The sequence below is a fragment of the Balaenoptera physalus genome (assembly GCF_965194825.1).
Source record: "Balaenoptera physalus genome assembly, chromosome: 16".
Taxonomy (NCBI): Eukaryota; Metazoa; Chordata; class Mammalia; order Artiodactyla; family Balaenopteridae; genus Balaenoptera; species Balaenoptera physalus.
In genome coordinates, this window is record NC_138898.1 from 26478998 (window position 1) to 26496423 (window position 17426).

Here is a 17426-nt window from a genome sequence, read left to right on the forward strand (position 1 = left end):
TAAATATGTCAGTCCTATACAGAAAAATAAAGCAGGGAAAGAAGATAGGGAGGTCTGGGAAGGCCTCTTTATGAGGAAACATTGGAGCAGAGAACTGTCCAGAGGTGAGGGAGCCTTCAGGTGGATATCTGGTGGGAAAGTATTCTAGGTAGCGAGCAGAGCAAGTGCAAAGGCCCTGAGGCAGGAAGTGCCTGGTAAGTCTGAGGAACCGTGAGGAGGCCAGTGGGCTGGAGCCCAGGCTGTGGGGGCGAGTGGTGGGAGCCAAGGGCGGATCTGTGTGGAGTACAGACTGGAGAGAGTGGAAGCTGGGAGAAGGCTGGTGCCTTGATCCAGGTCAGCCAGGTGGAAGGGGATGGTGGCCTGAGCCAGAAGGGTGCCTGCAGAGGGTGAGAAATGGACAAATTCTGTGCTTTTTTTGAAGGAAGACCCACAGGATTTGCTGTTGGAAACAGGGCTTGTGCTGAAACCCTCTGACAGGGCTTGCGTGAGGAATAAAAAAGACGATGGATGTTAGCAAGGCTTGGAAAACTGTAAAGTTGGGTTTCTCTCACCACCTCCTGTGTTTCAGAGCTGCCTCGCCCAACCCATCCTCTGGCTGAGGGCCAGTTATAAACCACTAGTTTGTTTTTTTTTTAAGTATAACGTTTTGAAATGGTAATAAAATCTCATTATTAAAAAAAAAATTCGTCAGGTACCAGCGTACAGTGAAAAAAAAATTCTCCCTCCTTGCCACCCAGTTCCCCTCCCCAGGGGCAGCCACTATTATTTCTCTGGTTTCCTTCCAGAGATGTTTTATACATATGTATAAGCACATATGCACATGTATTTCTGGGGTTTGTTTCTATTTTTACACAAAATATGTTGTACGCTGTTCTGTAGGTTGCTTTTTGTTCTTGTAATAGCTTTATTGAGATATACTTCGCATACCATACAATTCACCCATTTAAAATACAACTCAGTGGTTTTTTGGTATATTCAGAATTGTGCAAGTGTCACCACAATCAACTTTAGAACATTTTCATCACCCCCAAAAGAAACCCCACACCCAAGAGCAGTCACTCTCCACTCCCCTAGACCTCCTTCCCCAGCCCTAGGAAACTACTTCTTTCACTGTAGATTTGCCTTCTCTGGACATTTCCTATAAATGGAATCATACGACATGTGCCTGACTTTTGTGCCTGACTTCTTTCACTTAGTATAATTTTTTCAAGGTTTGTCCATGCTGTAGCATGTACTTCTTCCCTTTTTATTACTGAATAATATTCCATCGTATGGATATACCACATTTTATTTATCTATTCAACAGCTGATGGACATTTGGGTTGTTTCCAGATTTTAGCTATTATGAATAATGCTGCTATGAACAGTCACGTGCAAGTTTTTGTGTGGACATATGTTTTCAATTCTCTTCTACCTAGGAACGGAACTGCTGGATCATAGGGTAATTCTATGTTTAACCTTTTGAGAAACTGCCAGACTGTTTTCCAAAATCATTGCACCATTTTACAATCCTACCAGCAGCGTAGGAGGCTTCCAATTTTCCCACATCCTCATCAACACTTATTATTATCTGTCGTTTTTATTCGAGTCATCCCAGTGGGTGTGAAATAGTATCTGATTGTGGGTTGTTTTTCTTTTTTTTTTTTTGGCTGCGTCAGGTCTTAGTTGCAGCACGTGGGATCTTTCATCGTGGTGCACAGGCTCTTCGTTGTGGCACGCGGGCTTCTTTGTAGTTGTGGCCTGTGGGTTTTCTCTCTCTAGTTGTGGCGCATGGGTTCCAGAGCACGTGGGCTCTGTAGTTTGTGGCACGCAGGCTCTCTAGTTGAGGCGCGCAAGCTCAGTAGTTGCGGCGCTCGGGCTTAGTTGCTCCGTGGCATGTGGGATCTTCCCGGACCAGGGATCGAACCCGCCTCCCCTGCATTGGAAGGTGGATTCTTTACCACTGGACCACCAGGGGAGTCCCCTGATTGTGGTTTTGATTTGCATTTCCCTGATGGCGAATGATGTTTAGCATCTTTTCATGTGCTTATTGGCTGTTTGTATAGCTTCTTTGGAGAAATGTCTATTCAGATCCTTTGACTGATTTTTAATTGCATTATTTGTTTTATTATTGAGTTATGAGCTCTTTCTGTATTCTAGATGCAAGTCCCTTATCAGATACATGATTTGCAAATATTTACTTCCAGCCTGTGGGTTGTCTTTTCACTTTCTTGATGGTGTCCACTGAAGGACAAAAGTTTTTAATTTTGATGAGGTCCAGTTTGTCTAATTTTTTTTTTTGCTTGTGTTATAGTGTCATCTTCATTGCCTAATCCAAGGTCACAAAGATTTATCCTTATGCTTTCTTCTCAGAGTTTTATAGTTTTAGCTCTTACATTCTTCAGGTTGTTTTCCCATGAAACAGTAGATCTATGTGCTGTCAGTGTATAAGTATGTCAGAACGTAAAGAACTTTCTCATTCTTTTTTATAGCTGCATAGTATTCGATTTTATGGATGTACCACAATTTATTTACCTAGCCCTCTGTCGATGGACATTTAAGTTGTTTCCAGCATTTTGTTCTCTCACAAGACCTCAGTGAACCTCCTTGAACGCAGATGGCCATTTCAGACACATGTGAGTTTTTACCAAGGAGTAGAATTGCTGGGTCCACAGGCATGTGCTTTTGGTCCTTGGTAGATGATGCTAGATTGCCTTCCACTCCTGGCAGCAATGTCTAGAATATGAATTGTTAATTAATAATCATGATTACTATGTATTGAATGCTCACTATATACTGGCACTGTGTATACCCTCACAATGACCCTGAAGGTCAGAATTAAAATCCCCACTCTACAGTGATCTAAGGTCACATGGTCTGTCTGACTTCTGACCCTGACTCACTTTCCACCATCCTATCCAGCTCCTATGCCTTCACAGTGCCTCAAACGCCTTCCGAAATAACTGCCAGAAGAACACAAATTCAGCATATGGTGCCTGGAAAATCTGTTTCTAAGACCACATTTACTCATGCAGAAGGCAAACACTGTTCAGTCACTAGGGAGTCTTGAATGAGCACCTACTGTATGCCTGGCACTGTCCTAGGAGCCAGGGGTGCCAAGATGGGTGAGAAGTAGCCTCTGCCCTCAGGCTGCATCCCTCCTGGTAAGGCAGCTAAGACTCAAGGACAGACTTCAGGAAATGTGGTCTGACTCAGGGCTTGGCGATCTAGCTTTGGGTCAGGCCAGTGTTGGTTCAATCTTGACTCTATCCCATGTTACTTTGGGCAACTTACTTCTCCTCTTGGTGCCTCGATTTTCTCATCTGTAAAGTGGCATTGTTAATAGTACGTACTGGCATATGGAGACACGTTAACTATGTTATCCTTGCTGGCAAAGTGCTTTAGGAAATCGAAGATAAGAAATATGGCTGGGGGTCAGGGAAGTCTTCGAAGGGAGGAAGGGGAGAGAAGGACATTTGAATGAAACTTGGAGGAAGGACGGCCCAGGAACCAGGGCGTGGCATTCTACATAGAGGGGACAGGGTGTGTCCAGGCACAGAGGCAGGACAGCCCCAGGCTGATGCGGAAGAGAAGCAGCCAGCATGGCTGGAGTATCACATTTGCACTGGGGCCGGCCTATGGAAGGAGAAGATGCAGCTGGAGCTCCTTCCAGGGGCCTTGAGTCCAGATGTGGGTATTTGGGTTTTATTTGACTGGTATTAAGTGGGAGCCATGGAAGGACTGTTGAGTTGGCAGCCCTGCTCAGCATATCCCCATCTATAAAGTGTGGGCTGCCTCCTTGGGGCAGGCTTCCCCAGACCTCATTTCTTCTTGAAGGGTAGCCTGGAACAGTGTTTAAGAATGAGAGTTCTAGGTAATTCCTTGGTGGTCCAGGGGTTAGGACTCCATTCTTTCACTGCCAAGGGCGCAGGTTCAATCCTTGGTTGGGGAACTAAGATCCTGCAAGCTACTCGCGGTGCAGCCAAAAAAAAAAGAATGAGAGTTCTAGGTCCAGGCTGCCTGGGATGGTCTCTGGCTCAACCACTTATGCGCTGTGTGACTTTGATCATGTCACTTAACCTCTCTGGGCCTCAGTTTCCTCAATCATAAAAGGGAGTTGTTCCTACTTCTTGGGATTACAGTGAAGCATAAATGAGTTAATATGTGCCCGGCACACAGCGGGCACTCAGTACATGTTAGTTGTTGTACAGAAGGAAGGCAATGGCATTAGGTTACTCTACCTATTTCTCAGATGGGAAAATCAAGGCCCTCTGAAATTGAGTGAATGCCCAGGGTGCCTTTGGAGGGCCAGGAAGTTTCATTCATTCATTTATGCATTCAACAAATGTTTCCTGAGCACCTACTCTGTGCTAGGCTCCAGTAGATACTGGGGACTGGTCAGTGGTGAGCAAGACGTCCTCCACTCCATGGGGCTCCTAACCCACCCCAGGGTGTTGAAAGTCAAGATTGTCATTGTCTCAGACACTCACAGTCTATTCCTTTGTCCCACCTGTGTCCTGCCCAGGCCAGAAAGGAATTAGGAGTTTAACATGAAGTGTCTTGTGAACCAGGCTCTTCCCGGCTCCAAAATCTGGACAAAAGGATGACGGGAGTCAAAATGACCTGCTGTATCCCACCCTTCCTACAGATGAAGAGACTGAGACCCAGTGGGGAGGGCCCCAGGGCTCTCCAGTGCCAGCATGTGCTTCTCCCTGAAGCCCCGCAGGTCCCGGGACAGGAAATCAGGAGCAGGGAAAGTGGTGGAATGCAGTTGGATTCTGGTTAAAGTTTAAGATGGAGCCAACAGGATTTGCTGATGGATGAGATGGGCATGGGGGGATGTGAGAGAAAGAGGGAGGAATCAAGGATGACTCCAGGGTATTTGGCCTGAGTAAGTGGAGATGGAGAAGGCTTCTGGTGGAGGAGATTTGGTGGCGATGGCCGGACAGTGGAGGGGGTGGCGGTGGTCCAAATGCTTGAATGAATGAATGGATGCATGAATAGATGGATGCCTTTCCCTGGCCCTCTACAGGGGCCCTAGACACACACTTGCTTTCAGACATGTCCAATCGGCTGAGTGGATGCAGAGCAGAGGCCCAGGCTGGAGGTGTAAACCTGGGAGCCACTAGATGGACAAGGTTCAAGGACTGGGTCCTGGGGCTGTCAACATCAGGAGGTTCTGTACAAAGTTCAGGTTTTCTTTTTCCATGAAATTTCCCAACTTTTAAGTATTAGCAATAAATTCAAAATTGTAGTAAACCTCTGCCCCCCAAATACAGGTTAGGACCTCTGGTGTATGCGTCTGAAGTCAGACTGCCTGGGTCTGAGCCTGGATCTCAATTTGAGCTCTGTCTCCTTAGATGAGTGACTCAGCCTCTCGGAGCCTTGGTTTCCTCATCTGCAGAATGGGAATGATAATAAAGGGGAACAGCACTGGGCTTTGAGTTTGCCCTGGGGTCGGATCCCAGCTCTGCGTTGACAACTCTGTGACCCAGGACTAGATTTTAGACCTTGCTGAAGAGGAAGTTTGTTGCTCTTGGAGTTGAGGGATGGCCAGGTTGCCTGTTGAGGCCTCTGAGCCCTCACCAACCCCTCTCCCTCCCTGCCTCCTTCCCTCCAGCCTCGCCCACCCACCACCTCCCACCCTTCCACCCTGCAGCAGAATGATCTTTCCAAAGCACAAATTGCGGCATGGTCTTTCTCTGCCTGGAGACAAACCCATATTGGCTCCCCTGCTGCCTTCAGGAAAAAGCCCCAGAGCCTTAGCCTTGCAAGGCGAGGTGGGAGGCGGCCCTCACCTCTCTTCTCTCAACTCCTTTCACCAACCCTGCTTATGTGCCAGCTGCACCCAGCCCTTCACCATGCTCTGCTTGCCCATCATCCAGCCAACGGTTACCGAGCGCCTGCTATTTTGTGGATCCAACCACTTCCCTCCCTCCAGTGACTCGCCCGCTTCTCCAAGGTCTCCCTCTTACCCCTTCCTCTCTGCAGCCCATTTTCCACAAGCAGCCGGAGGGATCCTTTAAAAATGTAATGCGGATGGTGTCACCCGCCTGCTTAAAATCCCTCTGTGGCCGCCTACTTCACTGTGAGTAAACCCACAGCCCCTGTCCAGTCCCTCCAGCCATGTTTTGCAGTTTCCCCACTGTCCACTCACCAAAGCCTAAGACGCCAGCCACCTTCCCACCTGCGGGCCTTTGCACAGGCTGTTTCCTTTCCTACATGCTCTCAGCATCTCTCCTTCAGGAGGGTCTCCCTGACCGCCTGCCTTTATCTCCTCCCCTCGGCCACTCCCACAGGTACGAAACACGTGCTCAGGAGGCAGGGCTACAGGGTCTGCCTGTGACTCTGTAGCCACGGTGCCTGGCACTGGGATCCGTCCTATGTTGGCAAAAACCCGCCACTCATCCTTCAAGGCTCAGCCCAAATGTCACCTCCTCTGTGAAGCCTTCCTTCCTTAACACAGCCTGCAGCCCCACCCTGTTCCCGAGGCCCCTCCAGATCATTCCCTCCCAGTGCAGCCCCTGCCAGCAGAGGCAGCTCTGTCCTGGCTTCCTGTGAGCTTTCTCTCCTTCCCTTTCTGTCTCCCACACCCAACAGTATAATTATCACAGAATGGCAAGCTCCTCAAGGCCAAAAAGCATCACTGCAAGTGAGAGCTCGCGTTCACTGAGCCAAGCACTTCCTGCATCCTCTCCCCACCACCCTGTGGGGTCGGCTCTCCTAAAAGCCCCACCTTAAAGAGAAGCCGGTGGAGGTTTAAAGAGGTTAAGTCACAACCTCACGGTCACCCCCCGGCAAGTCTGACACCAGAGCTGGAGTTTTAACAAACAAGGCGGTAACTTACCGACAGCCCCTTCCACCCGCCAGGCGCTGTGCTGAGCCCTCGACAGGTGCTTCGTCCTCACAGGGACTTTGCAACTGTATTTTATGGCTGGCGGAACAGAGGCACAGAGAGGTTAAGTAACTTGCCAAAGCCCAGGAAGCTAGTAAGGAGCGCAGTAGGATCTGAACCCATGCCATCTGGCTCTGGGTCACGCTCTCCATCCAGCCTCATGTTGTGCTAGCTAGCCACTGTCCCCTCCTGCCTCTGACCTGCCCGGGAGGGTTCTCTGGCTCTCGGCACCCCCGGCACCTGGAATAGCAGCCAGCCCTCGGGCGGCACTAGTCAGTGGTTGTGTGATGAGTGTGGAGCAGGGAAGCCGGTGGACATGCGACCCCGCTCTGGCCGCCCCAGAGCCTTTATGTCTGGAATAGCCCCTCTCCCGGGCTCCGTGCCCCCCACTACCCGGTTGTCCAGACAGCCCCAGGGAAGGACCAGATCCATAAACATGAGGCTCCACTTGGGCCCACGAGGGGCTCTGGGCACTGTACAAGTCCTCAATATTATTGCTTTATTGTCATTTAAATGGAGCCTGCCTCAAACAGGCCACCCAGTTCTAGCCACCAGCACTGGACAAAACCCCCATTGAAAAGCCAATTACAATCACTCCATCTAAATTGTCATGGATTTGTATAGAAAATTACATCTCCATTTAGTCCTGAAGCGACATCCTGGGCCCGGACAGAGGGGAGGCTGGCCCATTTACCCCGCCGGCTCAGTGCGGGTGCCGCAGGCAGAGAGAAAGCCCAGGCTGCTGGGTCTTGGCCGGCCTGGGAAACAAAGGCCAGTTTGTGGGGGCCTGGAGAGAAGCTGGGCCTCTCAGGGCGGCTCAGATTCCAGGCCTGGGCCGATGGACCCTGCACCGCCAGCTGGTCTTCCCTGCTGGCGGCTGTGGCCAGACGAGCTCCTGACAGCCGGCTTCAGGCGGCCCGTCAGCCCCGCCACCATCCGAAGCGGCTGGAGCTTGGCTCCTGTCCACGCTGCCAGGAAGTGAAGGAGGTTTTGCCCAGAGAGCACTGGACCGGGATCCCGAAATCTTGGTTTCATCCATTCATTCATTCATTGACACGCTATGAAGTGCTGGTGGTGTGAGAAGCAAGATAGCACAGGAGTGAGCTCCAGCTTCAGGTGTCCTGGCGTGGTTCCAGACTCTGTCCTCAGTAGCTGTGAGGAGCAGGCCCCTTCGTTTATTCATTTAGCTCTGAAGTTGTTGAGCACCTACTAGGTGCCAGAGGATGGACAAAATGGCTCTGACTCTTGGCCCTTAAAGGCCAGTGGGGGGTCCAGTGCTCCACAGGTGATGAGTGTTCTGAGGGAAGTGAACAGGGGCTGCCTGGGCTTTGGGGGGGAGCTGGGGAAGTAGGCAGGTCAGAAGGAGCCGGTGGCAAGTGGCAAGGGCATTCCAGGCAGAGGCAACAGTGACTGTGTGGCGAGGCGGGTAGTGAGGCAGGCTGGGGCAGCAGAGTGATGTGGCAGGAGAGGAGGTCATGCGGGCACCCTGAGGACCTGTGGGCCTCTTCCCTGAGCTTCAGTTTCCTCATCTGTGGAAATGGGAATGAGGACCTGAGCCGTGGGGGGGGGGGGCTTGGGCCAGGACTCAGGGCGATAAGGTATGTAAGATCTCAGCGGAGCTGGGCACAGGAAGCTCCTGGCTAACTAAGATAGCCTAACTTAGATGGTGCTGTCTACGGGCCAGATGGGGACCAGGGCCTTGCACGAATTAGCTCATTAATCCTCCCAACAGACCTATGGGGCAGGGCTGTTCTCCCCATTTCACAGGTAAGGAAACTGAGGGAACAGCACAGGTCAGCTACTTACGTGTTACTATTCCAATAGCTTTTACTCTGGGTTAGCCCAGGGCTTGGCACAGAGCAGGCCCTCAGAGAGTGTTTGTTGAATTAGTGAATACATCTGGAAGGGGGACGCTGGGCAAGTGTGGGGAGCTCCGTGTGCATGTGTGTGAGTGACTGAGACTGGGTGTACTGTCTCCGTGTGCGGTTGTCTGTGACTCTGAGTGTGTGTGACTGCTGTCTGACAGGGTCACACACTTGTCTCCCAGAGTCTTCACCCAAACGCCCGGTGGCTGTGAGGACTGTCAGACCGGCTGTGTGTGTGGCTGTGTCAGACTGTGTATGGCTGCCTACACGCGTCTGTCTGGGCCCAAAGGGCCACTTGGCACCCTTCCTGGGCTGGCTGGCAGGCCTGGAGGCTATGGCGGGGCAGGACAGGCAGGTTCAGAGGTGAGGAGGGCAGAGTCCCCATCCTCCTCCGCCCAGCCCCACCAGGCAGACCTGCAGATGGAAAAAATGTTCACACCCGGGGCAGGCGGGTGGCCGCCCCAGCGGGACTGCTCTGTGCACAGAAAACAAGTTCTTCTGGTATCAGCTCGAGTTTGGCAGGAAGTGGCTTTTGGGTGGCAGGAAGTTGGATTCAGCTCATATCAGCCCTGGCCGAGGGGCAGGAGAGCAGTTATCTGGGGTTAAACAGAGTTACCGAGAAGTGGGGCCCCAACACCCCATACCTGATAGAGCTGGGGGCATAGCCCACCCCTCCTGGTCATTTGGGATGTAAATGGGCCTTATGAAGTGCTGCCGCCCATCAAGTTTCTCCTGGGCCCTAGACCCCAGACAGAGGTCATCATCCACCTCCCATTACCCCCATGCAGCAGATGTGCAGACTGAGACTGGGAGAGGCAGTGGCTTCCCTGAGGTCACCGAGACAAGTGGAGAGAACGGGAGGGGAGAGACTGCAAGAAATCTACAAGAGAAAAACCAAGACAGAGAGCAAAGAGGAGAGGGGAGATGGGACCAGGACAGAGAAGGTGTTGAATGAATGCAGAGAGCAGTGAGACCACGCTGGTGAGAAGACTTCTGGAGTGTCCAGGCCCTCACGTGGACATCACAGCTGAGCTTGAGATCCTGAACCCATTTCCCAGAGGAGGGCGTGAGACCCACAGAGCCTCACTGGCTAAGCCAGACCTGGAATCCAGGTCTGATTCCAAAGCCCATGTTCTTTTGGGCCATGCCCCTGTGCCCACCTTCTAGGGAAGGGAAGTCCTAAAAGGGATGCCAATTACATGAGTTGTTTGCCTGGATACGCTGTTGATGAATTCACTGAGTTGGCCAGTAGAGACCCAAGGTTCAAACCTAGACAGGGTGGCTACAAACTCATGTGCTTAACCATGTAACAGGGTGTGCCAAGCACTGTGCCAGAGCAGGCAGAGAAAGCCATGGCCCTGCCCTCAGGCTGGGACCCAGGGCATCCAGCCACTGATCTAAAGCCCTGAATCTCCACCCAGCAAGAAACGGAGTCTCCCAGCTCCCAGCCCTGGACACTCTGTACCCACCCTCAGCCCCCACTGGAGCCCTGGGGAGTGGGCCACTCACTGGTCCTTCTGTTCTCATCCCAAAAGCAGCACCCAAGCTGTTCCCTGGCTGAGATGCTGATTTGAAGCCTGGTTTGCATGTCGTTTGCACATTACTCAGTTCACATCAGAAGGTACGAACATCTCCCTTTCCTGGAGCGGGCTGCTGGGCCCCCCTGCCCTCCTCCAGACAGCAAAAATGCCAGCCGGCTAGACAGGGAGCTGCGCCCTGGCCTCTGACAGCACCCGCCTGCTGCCACCTCCCCCATTCCCTCCTGGAGCCAAATTTAGGCAGCTCTGCTACTGAGAGATGCGGAGAGCGGAGGCAGGAAATGGTGAGGTTGGAGACAGCCCGGCCTTGGCCCAGGCAGGGTGGGGCAGCCCCAGGGGTGCCCCGTCCCTAAAGCCCTTGGCCCAACGCCCCCCCCCACTCCTCCTCCCACAGGAATGTGGGCCGGGTTGGGGAACGCTGGGTTCTCAGCTGCAGCCCAGGGTGCTGGCTCCCCCGGCCATGAGGGAGGAGGGAGAGATGGAGGGAGGGAGGAGGTCATGGCCGGGGCAGTGGGGAAGGGATCAGATAGCCTCCTCCTGCCCCAGACACCCGCCGCCACTGGGGACAGGAGCCCGCTCTGCTTCTCAGCACTTCCTGCCCCTCCTTGGCGTGCCCCCCCAGACCTGACTGTGGGGTGGGGGGGCAGGAGGCATAGCTAGGCCTGCGGGGACTGAACTCCCCCCAAAAGGCTCCACGAGGCCATCTCCTCCTTGGGCTAGCCTTACACCTTGGTGGTCTTGGTTTCCCTACCTGGGAAATGGGGAGGCTGGCCTACAATGATTTCTGAGTGGCTATCCTCACTGAGAGCCAGGGTTTCTGGGAGGTCTGGCAGAAATTAGGGAGGTGGCAGTGGCTTTAGGCCTAGGAACTTCTTCTGTTTCTCAGGTAGGGCTAAGAGAGGCAGCTCCTCACTGATGCTGGGACAGGATGTGGGTGGGCTGAAGGGTGAAAGGAGAGGGCCTGGGCTGGATTACAGACACCAGGAACCTGGGGGTGGAGTTAATAGTGCCGGTAGCTGACAGCATGGATCCTGGGGTCTGAGCGCCTGGGTTTGAATCCAGCTCTTCCACTCTGTTCTCCATGCCTGTGGACAAGTCACTTCAGTTTTCTGTGCCTCAGTTTCCTCATCTGTAAGATGGGGGTAATAATCCTCCCAGGGCTGCTGGGAAAGTGAAATGAGGCAGTGAATGCTTGGCACACATTAAGTGCACCACGATGCCAGCCACCAGCGTGATTGTTTTGTCTCCCTGGGCGGTTGGGAGGCCCCTGGAGCTATAACGGATGTGGACGCGATGGGGAGGCGCTGCAGCTTGGTGGTTAAATGGGCATCGGGATGGGAGTTCAAGTCTGCGTGACCCTGGGCAAATGGCCACACCCCGCTGCGCCCTGGGCGGGGAACAGCAGAGGCGCCTACCGCAGAGGGTCTGTGAGGATTACACAGATCAGGCTTGGCACGGCGCCTGGCACATAGCGGGCGCTCCCTGAAGGAGAGCTGGCCAGATCGAATGGTACCGCCCCGCACAAAGGACAGGTGGGCAGCGTCCCAGGAGGGCGGGGAGCGGAGCAGGTGCGCGGAGAGTGGGGAGGCGGGGTCGAAAGAGGGGGAACGCAGGGGCCGGCGGGCGGGCGCGCGCGCGCAGCAGGTGCGTGTCGAGTGGGCGGGGCCCCGCGCGGGCGGGGTCTCCAGGTGAGCGAGAGCGCGCCTCGAGGCCGGAGACTGGGGGAGGCGCGCCGCCCTGGCCCACCCGCCGGAAAGCGTCCCTGTGTCTTTAACGCCCTCCTCCCCGCGTTCCTCCCCCCCCCCGCCCTCTTTGTGCGCCCCCCCAGCCGGGCTGCAGCCGCGGAGCCGTCCCCCCTGCACTGACAGCTGGTATCTAATTACTGTGTGAGAATGGAAAGTCAGGCTGTCCCAGCTCCGGGGAGAGGGGATTAACGTCTCCTGCAGAATACACTTCCTCTGGTGGGTTGCCATGGTTACTCTCATTACCTGCCTGCCCGCGAGGAGCCCGCGCGAGCCGCTCCAGCAGGCCCTCCGAACCCGGGCCCGGCGCGCGCGCTCCTCCCGGCCCCTCCTCGCCGAGGCGCACGCGCGTGCGCCGTGGGGGGAGCGCGAGCAGCCTCACCCCCGTCCCCGTGCTCCCCGCCGGAGCAGCTGTCAGTGGCGCGCGCGGCTCGGCCAGTCCCAGCGCGCGCTGTCAACAGTCATTAGCGCGGGCCTTTCCCCTCCCCCTCCAGCCCCTCCTCCTCCCCCCAAGTCTGGGGTGGGGCCCGCACCTGGGGCCCCGCTCGTTAGCGCGTCCCGGCCGCCCGCCGCGGCCCCGAAGGGACCCGCCCGCTGGGTCTGCTTGGCTCAGGGTCGCCCCCTTCCGCCTAGCACCCCCACCTCAGCGACCCCACTCCCCTGCCCTTGGCCACGGCGCTCGCTCGAGGGAGGCGGGTGCCCAGAATCCTGGAGCGCGCCCCTCCATAGTAGCGGTGACCGCGGTTATTTATGGATGTCTCGCCCAGGGTGGGGGCTATTTGTGCATCCTTTGGGTTCCCACAACCTTCCTGTGAGGTGGCGAAAGGCACTGCGCATATCGTGTCATCTCTGCACAAGAGGAAACTGAGGCCCAGGGTCAGGGCTCATTGTCCTCAGGCCTGTGACTTCACCTAGAGCACCTTCGCCCTCCTGGCACGCCCAGGCCAGAATTCCTATCCCCCAGGCCCTACCCTATCCTGCTTGAGAGTGCCTTAGCTACTCCCTCCCTCCATCCCTTAAACCAGGGTCATTGCCCCTCTCCTGCCAAGAGGGGGACACTTTGGCCCACTACACCCCTTTCTCTTCCCACTCCTTCCCTGTTCACCCTTTCCAGACGGGATTCCCACAGTTAACAAAACCAAAAAGAAAAAAAAAAGGAAAAAGAAAAACATTCAGAGCTGCTTGAAGGATACGGCATCCCTCAAAGGTAGTGCTGTTGTTTGGGGGCTGATCCCCAGCACCTTGCCCTGTGGCCCCGGGGTGTGCATTTCGGTCCCCGGCGTGATTTGAAAGAAGATGGAGGTTCAGCGAAGCAGAAAGGAGGCCTTGGAATATATGAGGCCTGTTCCAGATGGCAGGTGCGATGCGGTGGCGGCTCTGCACTAACAGTTGGAGATTGTGCACAGGGGTGGAGAAGAGGCAGGTGCTACATTAAGTCCTCCACGCCTTGTTTTTGTATTTATTTATTTATGGGGAGGGAGTGGTCTCATCCCTCCGCCCCATGCAGGCCTACAGAGCTCAGTGCAACCATGGGTCCGAAAATTCTGCTGTGAATCTTTATCTTGGAGTTTTTTGCTTTTGGTTTTGGTTTCCAGTCTGCAGTAGGTAGTGTTCATAATGGAGAGAAATTCAAATACTGTCCTTGTCCCATTAAAGTAACGGCCCCTCTCAGTCATCTGAATGCCCTTTACAAACTGTGACTGGCTTCTCTTGGGGATTCTGAGGAAAGAATTTCTGGATATTTGGGTGAAGGTCTTCATTCTGGTTTTCTGTTCTTTTCGTTCTCTCCACTGAGTTTGCTTTTTAAATTTCATCTCCACCATTTTCCTTTCCCTCTGAGGACCCTTTGCAGGAAGCTGACTTCTCCCCTTGGGTCTTCTTTCAGCCCTACCAGTAGTTGGAATGAGACTCTGTGGGAACCCCCCAAAACTGCTACCCCCATTTCCAAAACCTTGGTGCTGCCTGAATGTATTAAAGTGTGGTTTGGGGCACGGGAGGAACAGCCAGAGTTCCAGAAGTTGGGAGGAACATGCAGCTAATAGCGTTCGCAGTAGCTTTTGCCTGTAATCTGGCCCTGATGGGATGGAGCGGCATCTTCACACTTGCCTGTGCAGTCAACCCCCTGAAGTCCTGGGCTCCCAAACAAGTGGTAGCCAAAGGTGTGTTTCCTCAGGGGTAGGTTCTGCTCACTGACTTTCTCCTCTGACGGCAATCTCGTTGATTTTTTTTTTTTTTAATAAATTTATTTATTTATTTATTTTTGGCTGCGTTGGGTCTTTGTTGCCATGCGCGGGCTTTCTCTAGTTGAGGGGAGCGCGGGCTACTCTTCGTTGCGGTGCATGTGCTTCTCATTGCGGTGGCCTCTCCCGTTGCGGAGCACAGGCTCCAGGCGCACAGACTTCAGTAGTTGCAGCACGTGGGCTCACTAGTTGTGGCGCACGGGCTCCAGAGCGCAGGCGCAGTAGTTGTGGCACACGGGCTTTGCTGCTCCGCGGTATGTGGGATCCTCCCAGACCAGGGCTCGAAGCCGTGTCTCCTGCATTGGCAGGCGCAGTCTTAACCACTGTGCCACCGGGGAAGCCCAATCTCGTTGATTTTTACTCTTTGTCGAGAGCTGCACCAAAAGGGCTCATCCTAAGGACTGTTTGCATGGTTTCTTCCTCTACCTTAGGAACCCAATTGAGAAATGTCCCCACTGTTGAGCCTCATTCTCTTAATCATGGACACTTCGTTGCTGGAAGGCATATGCCACTACTATAGTGATGGTGGTGCACTAAACGGCACCCCGGTGGCCTGAAACGGTGAGCCCACTTTGATAAGTGTATAACTTATTACCAGCAAGTGACTTTGAAGTTCCAGCGGAGATGACAGAACTGCAATCCATTAGCAATTGGACCTCACCTGCCATCAAGGGCAGGAGTCCATTTAATTGGCTTAGTGGGAAGACAGGCAAGACTCAATCAGATTCAGGAGCTCACCTGAGGGATGACTCCCAACGACAGACCACGAGGCCACCCAGGCAGGGGCCTGGGAAGATATGCTCATCTCTCTCCTAGGTTTGCAGCCCTGGGCACAGCAGTCCTCTTTGTGCCGAGCATTCAGATCATTTGAGGAAACTGAGGAAGCCAATAAAAGACTCGTCAAGGGATGACCTGCTTAAGTATTAATTAATTTTGCCAGGGAGGACTTAAAAATCAGATGTCAGGATGCTGGGCACTCCCACTCTTTCTATCCATAATCCACATTAAGTCTCTGGGTAGGTGTTTTGAATTCATACTAATGTTTTCCAATAAGATTCTTTTCTTCCCACCATTAGGAAAATGGGCCTTCACTGGAGAAGAAAATATTAATATATTAGGCCTGGCAGCATGGAACATGTTTATTCTTTTTTTTAAAAAAAATTTATTTATTTATTTGGCTGTGCCGCCTGCGGGATCTTTGTTGTGGCATGCGGAATTTTTAGTTGCGGCATGCGGGATCTAGTTCCCTGACCAGGGATCGAACTCAGGCCCCCTGCATTGGGAGCGTGGAGTCTTAACCACTGGACTACCAGGGAAGTCCCAGAACATGTTTATATTCATATCCAATGCCAGTTTCCTTACTAGTTACCTCCCTGTCTCAATCACGGAGACATTCTAATCAGCAGTTCCCCAAACCTGTCATGCATTAGAATCATCTGGGGGGGTCTATTAAAATCCTCAGAGTGTCAGATTTGGTAGGTCTGAGGTGGAACCTGAGAATTGCATTTCTAACAAGTTCCCAGGTGATGCCTAGGGACCACACTTTGCGAACCATTGTTATAAATATTCTGAAATACCAACCTTGCTTAAGTAGACATTTGGTGGTTTCCTCAATGACTTGCAACCTGGCCTTTAGTTTGGAACCCAGATGGGCTGGTGTTAAGGAAGATGGTAATATCCAAGAAAGTTTGTAGCTCCATGAATTTTTTTTTTTTTAATTTATTTTTGGCTGTGTTGGGTCTGTTGCTGCGTGCTGACTTTCTTTAGTTGTGGCGAGCAGGGGCTACTCTTCGTTGCGGTGTGCGGACTTCTCGTTGCTGTGGCTTCTCTTGTCGCGGAGCACGGGCTGTAGGCGAGCGGGCTGTAGGCGAGCGGGCACTGGAGCGCAGGCTCAGTAGTTGTGGCGCACGGGCTTAGTTGCTTCGCGGCACGTGGGATCTTCCCAGACCAGGGCTCGAACCTGTATCCCCTGCGTTGACAGGCAGATTCTTAACCTTTGCACCACCAGGGAAGTCGCGCTCCATGAATTTTTAACAACTATTGCCATGTCTGGTTTTGTTGGCCCAAGTCTGGCTGGCTGTTTTGGAGTTAGCTGTTTCAAAAGGATGTAGTAAGTTACCATGGCAATATTCTTCCCCACACAGGAAGGCCCCAGAGGTCGGTCCTGCACAACTGACCGTGTGTTTTTCATGGCTTTTCCCATGGGGTGCTGCAGGGTTCCATTCCATCACTCCTGGTTGGCGTTCCCAGGAAGTGGGGAATAGCCAAGAGGCTCCAGCCCCCCTCTTTATCCAGCCTGTAAATGAAGTGAGCTTCCTTTGTCAACCCAGGGCCCAGCTTGCTTAGGGTTGTGGATCAGACTAAGCTAACTTGGGTACAAAGCAGAGGTGGTTGGCAGAGGCATCCCAAGGCTATGCGGAAGGTGCTGTCCACTCCCTAATTAGCAGCTCAAGCCTTGTAGTACTGCGTCTGGATTCTCGGCTAGGAAAGGCATGCCTCTCCTGCAGCATTTAGCATGAAGGTTATTACCTCTGTGGATACAGGGCATGGCAGAGGTGTCTGCAGCACGTGACTGCCGTGCGATCCCTTTGTTCTCTTCCCAGGGTTCTCCTTGAAGGCCAAACACATATCCTGGTGTTCCACCGTCAGGGTGTAGTACACATGGTGTCCAGGTGTCCACAGCTCACCAGAGGACAGTTCAAGGTGTGGCTCTGCAGACCTTGTATGGTTTGAATTCTGGTTGCTACGGGCCCTCTCCTTTCCCATGTACATCTCTGCAGTTGAGATAGACCGATTACAGGACCCAGGTTTGAACAGCACAGGAGAGCACAATCCATTTTTAAAGAGGGAGCATCCCTGAAGAGTTTCTCTGGGTTAATTTTATGGTCACGTTGGGCCAGGTACAAAGCTGTTGGTTACCCGCGTCTGCCTGTGAATGGAGGTGGGAGGCTAGGACCGAGGCAGGCCAGGCACTGGGCAATGTGTTTTGCTGTTTAATCTGAGTTGGTTAGTTATACCTTGACTTTAGGAAAGCTTATTCCAAGTTTGTGTGACAGCCTTAGCATGTTACTTTGCATAAGATTCTGCATCTCTTCTGATGGTGGGTATTACCTCGGGGGACCCCTTCTGTAACCTGAATGGATCAGAGGGACAGGAGATAAGAACAG

The 17426-nt window shown here is 53.1% G+C and overlaps 1 protein-coding gene and 1 long non-coding RNA gene across 4 annotated transcripts in view; one reads left to right on the forward strand and one right to left on the reverse strand.

The window, feature by feature from the left end:
- The window catches only part of NOL4L (nucleolar protein 4 like), a 134667-nt gene that overhangs the window by 30994 nt on the left and 86247 nt on the right, over positions 1-17426 (forward strand). The window lies entirely within an intron of this gene.
- LOC309645566 lies at positions 1629-12348 on the reverse strand. The gene is made up of 2 exons (XR_014254960.1): positions 12266-12348; positions 1629-2715 (listed from the first exon to the last, which is right to left on the reverse strand). It is a non-coding gene; the product is annotated as an uncharacterized lncRNA (long non-coding RNA).